Source organism: Camelina sativa, chromosome 1 (genome assembly GCF_030686135.1).
Source record: "Camelina sativa cultivar CO46 ecotype springtype chromosome 1, ASM3068613v1".
Taxonomy (NCBI): domain Eukaryota; kingdom Viridiplantae; phylum Streptophyta; class Magnoliopsida; order Brassicales; family Brassicaceae; genus Camelina; species Camelina sativa.
In genome coordinates this window covers 22,137,488-22,144,378 of record NC_141880.1, presented here as the reverse complement: position 1 = coordinate 22,144,378, position 6,891 = coordinate 22,137,488, and positions in this window count along the sequence as shown.

The window sequence follows — 6,891 nt, the reverse complement described above, 5'->3', positions numbered from 1 at the left end:
GAGCTCAAGTACCCGAGAACAACAGTTTTCGAGGCACTCGACCGGGTCACTCGAGCACCCACTCGACCGAGCACCTTGGAGCCACTCGACCGAGTTCCAGCCTAGACAACCATTTGGCTTCCCACCTCCAGCTGCTTATCCAGGCTATCCAGGTTACCCCCCCATACCACCCCAATACTTTATGGATCCAGCACAATACCAACAGTACCAGCAGTACCAGACTCAAGATATGGAGACTCGCGGTCCAGCTCGACCCCCCCACTCGGACATGCACTCGACCGAGTCACGGGCGATTGGCATTGTCGAGCTGCCCCAATCACCTTCTTCCAGTCACCAGCAGGATCCCAGCTACACCTTTGATAGTATGCAGGAGGATGTGGACAGCTTCTTCTCCAATCCTTGAGGTAACATTATCACCTTACCATTGTATATACCATAGCATTTCATATGTTGTGTTTTGTTTTAAGTCTTGAATCCTCAAGCAAATTTCTTTCACACAAGGGACTGTGTGATTTAAGTTTGGGGGAGGGTTTGAGATAGCATTTGATGTTGTGTTTTGTTTTCTTATTTCAAATTTTTATCATCATCATGTTAGCACTTGCATAATCATCTAAGGCATAGGAAAACCATAAAAATTTGAAAAATTTTTGCAAAAATCTTTATAAAAAAGAGAGTGTTCATGTAGTTTGCATTGCATATTTAAGTATTTTGTTTATCATATAGGACTGTTTGCATTTGGGATCTATGATGAGTTTTTCCTTGTTAGCTTGCTTAATTCACTAGACTAAGATCAATGCCCAAGTTAATAGTACTTTGATGCTAGTTGAGTGGTTAGAAGCATAAGAATGAACCAAGCCTTGAATTCCTGAATTGCATTTGGTCTAAATTGAAGCATGTTGTGATTTGATGCCATTTCCTATCTATATAAGAACCTAATATTGACTGTTAATTATCAATGTATGCATTGCTTTAAACTCATGGATACCATATACTTATTTGGATCATCTTTCTCCTTTTGCCACTCTTGTTGATCCAAGTAGCTGATTTCACTTTTAAATCAGTTTCCCTACCCCTAACCAAACCTTCTTTCAAGCCATGTTTATTCTTGTGTGTGTGAGGCCTATTTTGGGATTGAGCTTGGTAGAAAGTGTTAGGTTTGAACTGACAAGAGTAAAACCTTGTGTAGTTCTAGTTTGCATTTTTCAAACTAGATAGGACTAGGTGGTTCACTTGTTGGGTTTGGGACTTGGCTGTCATGAAAAGAAAAGAGGAAAAAGAGAAAGAAAAGGATAGAGTCTTTAGGAGGGGAATGTGTTTAAGTAAATTTAAAGTCTAGTGAAAGAATGGGAAGAATAAGGTTATCTAAGATGGTTCTAGTTAAAGAAAAGAAAAGAAAGCAAAGTGAAGTTTAGCAAAAAGCTTATATGTCTTAAGAATAAGAAGAAAAGAGAACCATAGCAATAAGAAAAAAAATTCCCATTCCACTAGAAAGATCAATTAAGAAACCTCTCCTAAGACTTGAAAACCAAAAGAGAAAAGGGTGAAAGAGAAAAGAAGAAGTTAAAGGGTAGCACTAGGATCATTTGGGTTTAGATTGATAGGATAAACACTTTGGGTACCTTTGGGTAGACAAGGCTTTATTCTTGTATGTGTCTAGGTGTTCTTACCTTTAGCATTCTTCTAAAGCTCAATCCATTTTTATGAGAGAACCTTGATATTGACAAGCCCCACTCTAAAAAAAAAAAGAGACCATCATTGTCTCAAAACCCTTTATTACCAAGCCAAATGAGTTTAAGCATTGCATAGAATTGATTCATGTTCTTGATTAATGAATGTTAAAGGAATTGGTTGATTTGAATGCATGTGGATATCTAAGGCTTAAATCAGTAAAGGTTGTGAAATGCTTGTCTAAAATTTTTAATTCCATCTCATTCAACTTGCATCATAGTATTATTAACTTGGACATTGATTCTAGATGGTCTATTTGCAAGCTTTAGGAGCTGAGATCCCACTTTCAAACCTCATCTACCTTCTTATGTCTTGTTTATTTGCTTGAGGGCAAGCAAAGACTAAGTTTGGGGGTGTTGATGTTCATATATTTTACCATGTTTTCCCTTAGTTTATTCACATCTTTTGCATCTTTTGCTAGCCATTTTCATCATTATTGTGTAGCTTTAGGACTAATCATGCATTAGAGTTTAGTTGCATTGCATTTGCATCTTTTCATGCATAAACAGGTGATTTTGGAGCTTAAGGAGCATGGAAACAATCCTGAGGAGAAGTGAAGCAATCTTGAAGGGAAAGCAAGAGAGTTAAGGCTGAAGAACCAAGGTCCAGAGTCCAACTCGACCAAGCACTCGACCGAGTGGAGTGTGCACGAGAGAAGCCAGCTCGACCATGGACTCGACCGAGCACTGGTCGAGTTGACCGAGCCGTTGACTACTTTGACTTTTTCTATTGTTAGGGCTTCCACCTCCTCACCTATATAAGGCCTTGTACCTGCAGCCACCAAAGTGTGCAACTTTTTAGATATTCCCTAAACCTAGTTTTTACCTTTTTTAGTTTTATTCCTTTTGCATTTTTATTTTTAAGATCTTGTACTTCCTTAAAAAAGAAGACTAGATTCTTATATTTTGTTGGTTCTATAACTTTCAAGATATTGAGAATTTCAGTTTCATCCTTTCATCAATATTGAAGATCTTTGTTTAATCTTTCTAATAATGCAAGTTTCAATATTTTCTGGGTTTTTGACTTTGATCACCATGTATTGTTGTGAGTAGTTTCCTTAGGATCTTGAGGATGGGTTAGGATGGATTGATCTTGTGGTTTGTGTGACTTGGTCAAGCTTGATTGTTGTAGATCTCTTCTAGGGTAGATGATCTTACTGCTGATTCTATATCTGAGAGGGTAGAGTCTGATTTCAAGCTTCTTAGCATCACACCAATGTTTAGGAAGCATAGATAAGGCTAGATCTAGAGCTTACCATTAGGCTTGCTAAGAGATTAGAGGTCTTGTTTGGTTTGAGATGTATTGCTTAATGCCTGCTTGTGTAGATTCTTTACTGTGTGAGAACAAGTCTAGAATTGCATAGGTTTGATTGTTTCTTGACCATGAGAGTGGGAGAAACTTGTCTTAGATTAATATGTCTAGAGGTTAGCTCAAAGTTTGCTTGAGATTTGTTGACCAAGTTAGATAACCACAATGATTAGTCCATCCCATGAATCCATCCTCAGGACCTTCTTTGTTTATTGAAATCTTAGTCTTAATCCTGTTGCTTGCTTGTTGTTTGATTGGATTTAGCATTACTCTGTTTTTATTGCATTGCTCTGTTTCTGCGTCTAGTCTAGCTCGACCACCCACTCGACCTACACTCGGTCGAGCGCTGCTCGAGTTCATCCCCAGAACTCTGTGTCTATGATTTGTGTTTGTCTTGTTTCATTCCTGTTTCATTCCAGTTGCATACATTTAGTTTTCAGTTCATTAATTATCTTGCATTAGTTCATTAGTAGTAGTCTTTGTTTCTGTTCTTGCTTTATCACTGTTTCAATCATTCAGTTTCATTTGCATCTAGTTGTTAGTTCTTGTAGTTTATTTTCTGCATTTTACATTTTATTCCTAGGATTGTTAGTGACAAACAATCTTTACATTTGTCTTAACTTAGATTCATATGCATATCTTAATTGTTCACAAACACTCATTTAGGATTGATACCTCTTGTACTGCAATAGCATAAGGGGAATTGAAACACCCATCCATCATTCCATTCATATCTCACCATTGCATACATCATCATTCACACCACAATAGAAATCTTGTTTCACCCCTTCAACCAAGTCAACTCGTTGGTTAGCTTCCTCATTGCTCGATACTCGGCTTCGGCGCTTGAGCAAGATACTACCTTCTGCTTCTTTGACTTCCATGTAACTAGGTTCCCACCGATGAAGGTACAATATCCAGTGGTTGACCTCCTATCCAAAGTATCCCCATTGTAGTCCGCATCACAATAGCCTACTAGTTCAGTATTATCATTCTTGGCCATCCAAATGCCTTGACCCGGACTGCCTTTGAGATAGCTTAGAATTCTTTCGACCATGCTCCATTGATACTTGCTTGGAGCCTTCATGTGCTGACTAACCTGGTTCATAGCATAACATATGTCAGGTCGCGTGATGGTAAGATATATTAACTTACCTACAAGCCGGCGATAGCGTGTGACATCCGGGAATGGTTCGTCCATGGGCTCTCGCGCCTTGCCTTCTTTTGCCCTAATGCTCTCCCCCTTTCGCTTGAGTTGGTAGTCCTCAGCTAGTGGCGTAGCCGCCGGAGACACACCAAGCTTACCGGTTTCAGCTAGCAAGTCAAGAGTATACTTGCGTTGGGAAAGAAAGAGTCCCTCCGGAGAGCGACAGATTTCAATCCCAAGGAAGTATTTGAGCTCGCCGAGGTCCTTGATCTCAAATGCAGACTTGAGAGTTTGCTTGGTGTGTGCAATGCCAGCTTTATCATCGCCAGTCACAATAATGTCGTCGACATAGTTAAGGACCACGACCAGGCCAAGGGATGTGTGAAGTGTAAAAAGGGTGTGATCGGCCTCTGATCGCCTAAAACCGTGAGTTTTGAGGGTGGAGCTCAGCTTATGGTACCAGGCCCGCGGAGACTGCTTGAGGCCATAGATGGCCTTGCGCAGCCTTAAGACTTTCCCGGGAGCAACCAAGTCTTCAAGGCCCGGAGGAGGCGTCATATAAACCTCTTCGTCCAATTCGCCTTGGAGAAAGGCATTTTTGACATCCATTTGCCACAGATCCCACGAGAGGTTGACCGCGAGAGAGAGAACGACCCGAACCGTATGGAGCTTGGCCACCGGGGCAAATGTCTCCGTGTAGTCATCACCATATGTTTGGGTAAAACCTCGGGCGACCAGTCGAGCCTTGTGACGTTCAATGGCGCCTGTACTCAAGAACTTGATGGTGAAGACTCATTTGGAGCTCACAGCCTTTTTACCCTTGGGAAGGTCAGCCTCGTCCCACATGTGGTTCCTGATCATGGCACCAGTTTTGTCTTGGACAGCAGCTAACCACTCTTGGTGTGCCTTAGCCTCATCATAAGTTTGAGGAACCCAATGAGCATCGACTTGGCCAAAGAAAGCTTGGTGCTCGACCGGAAGCAGCTCAAGCGAACAAACGGCCTGAATAGGATGTGCAACGGCCTGGCTGTTGTAGTAGACTCGTTTGTCCTTCCATGTGGACGGGTGAGATCGAACACGTTCACTTCGGCATAGACCCGGTTGAGAAGGCAGTTCTATTGGTTGTACGTCAACCGTGTCACTGGCTGTGGAAGCCTCTTCCCGGTGGTCCGTAGTAGGTGTTAAGGAGACAGCATGGGGTCCGGCCGGCGAAGTTGGCACAGGAGGAGCATGATCTGAAGGTAATTCATCCTCGGGGACAGCCGCGAGGTCCGGTCCATTCTCTGTACTGGTCGGACTTGACTCAAGCCGTGTAGGGGCCATCGGTGGAGATGAATTCCCAAGGTGGTCGAGGAGGAATTTTAGGCTAGAGGTCCGGTCATTAGGTGAGGAGGAGAGGTCTTTGAGGCTGTTCTAGTCCTTGTTGTCAAAATAGCCCACATTTTCCATGAAGCGAACATCTCGAGAAACATACAAACGACTTGTCGTTGGATCATAGCACTTGTATCCCTTTTGAGTCGTGGAATAGCCAATGAACATGCACCTCACGCTTTTAGGATCAAGCTTACTCCGCTGTTCCCCTGGTACAAACACGAAACAAACACAACCGAATACGCGTAAGTGATCTAGGGATGGTTTAAATTTGTTCAATACCTCAAACGGTGACAAGTCACTAAGGACTTTGGTTGGTGTTCGATTAATCAAGTAACACGCCATCAGCACGGCATCGCCCCAATATCGTCTTGTCACATGTGAGTGGAACATCATGGATCGTGCGACCTCCATGAGGTGTCTGTTCTTCCTCTCGGCCACACCATTTTGTTGGGGTGTATATGGACAGCTAGTTTGGTGTAAAATGCCATGCTTAGCCAAGTGTTCTTTGAACTTGTGACTTGTATATTCTCCACCATTGTCTGACCTAAGTATCTTAATTTTAGCATTGAAATGATTAGTAACATAATTTTGGAAATTTATGAATGCATCAAATACTCTATCCTTTGAAGGTAACAAAGTAATCCATGTATACTTAGATTTTTCATCAATAAAAGTCACAAAGTATTTGTTATTATCTCTAGAAAGACATGGTGAGGTCCACACATCAGAATGCACTAGATCAAAGCAATGCTCATAACTAGTATTGGACTTAGGGAAAATAGATTTGCAATGTTTACCAAGAATACAAGACTCACACATTGAGTTATCAAAAGAAACATTTGGTAACATTAAAGCAAGAGCCCTAGAGTGAGGATGGCCTAGTCTAGCATGCCACACACTGTCCGAATTAACAACAAAACAAGACTTAATAGAAGTAGATAAGCTAGGTGAGGATTTCTCCAGGACATAAAGATCTCCATTTCCTTGTCCTTCTCCAAGAACTTTCCCAGTCTCAATATCCTGAAAATGAACACTATTAGGACCAAAGATTGCATAACAATTCAAATCATTAGTAGCCCTCTTAACTGATAGAAGATTAGAAGTGAAGGTAGGCATAAAGAAAGCTTTTGAGGTCTTATCAAATAGTTTCAATTACCCTATCCCTTTCACAGGTATTTGTTCTCCATTAGCAATAATAACATTCCCTAAAGCCGATTTTATGTTGTTAATTAAACTAGGGTTACTAATCATGTGATGAGAAGCCCCTGAGTCAACAACAAGAGATTTACTCGGTTTAGAGGTAAAGAGAGAGATACCAGACTCTTTGAGTGAAG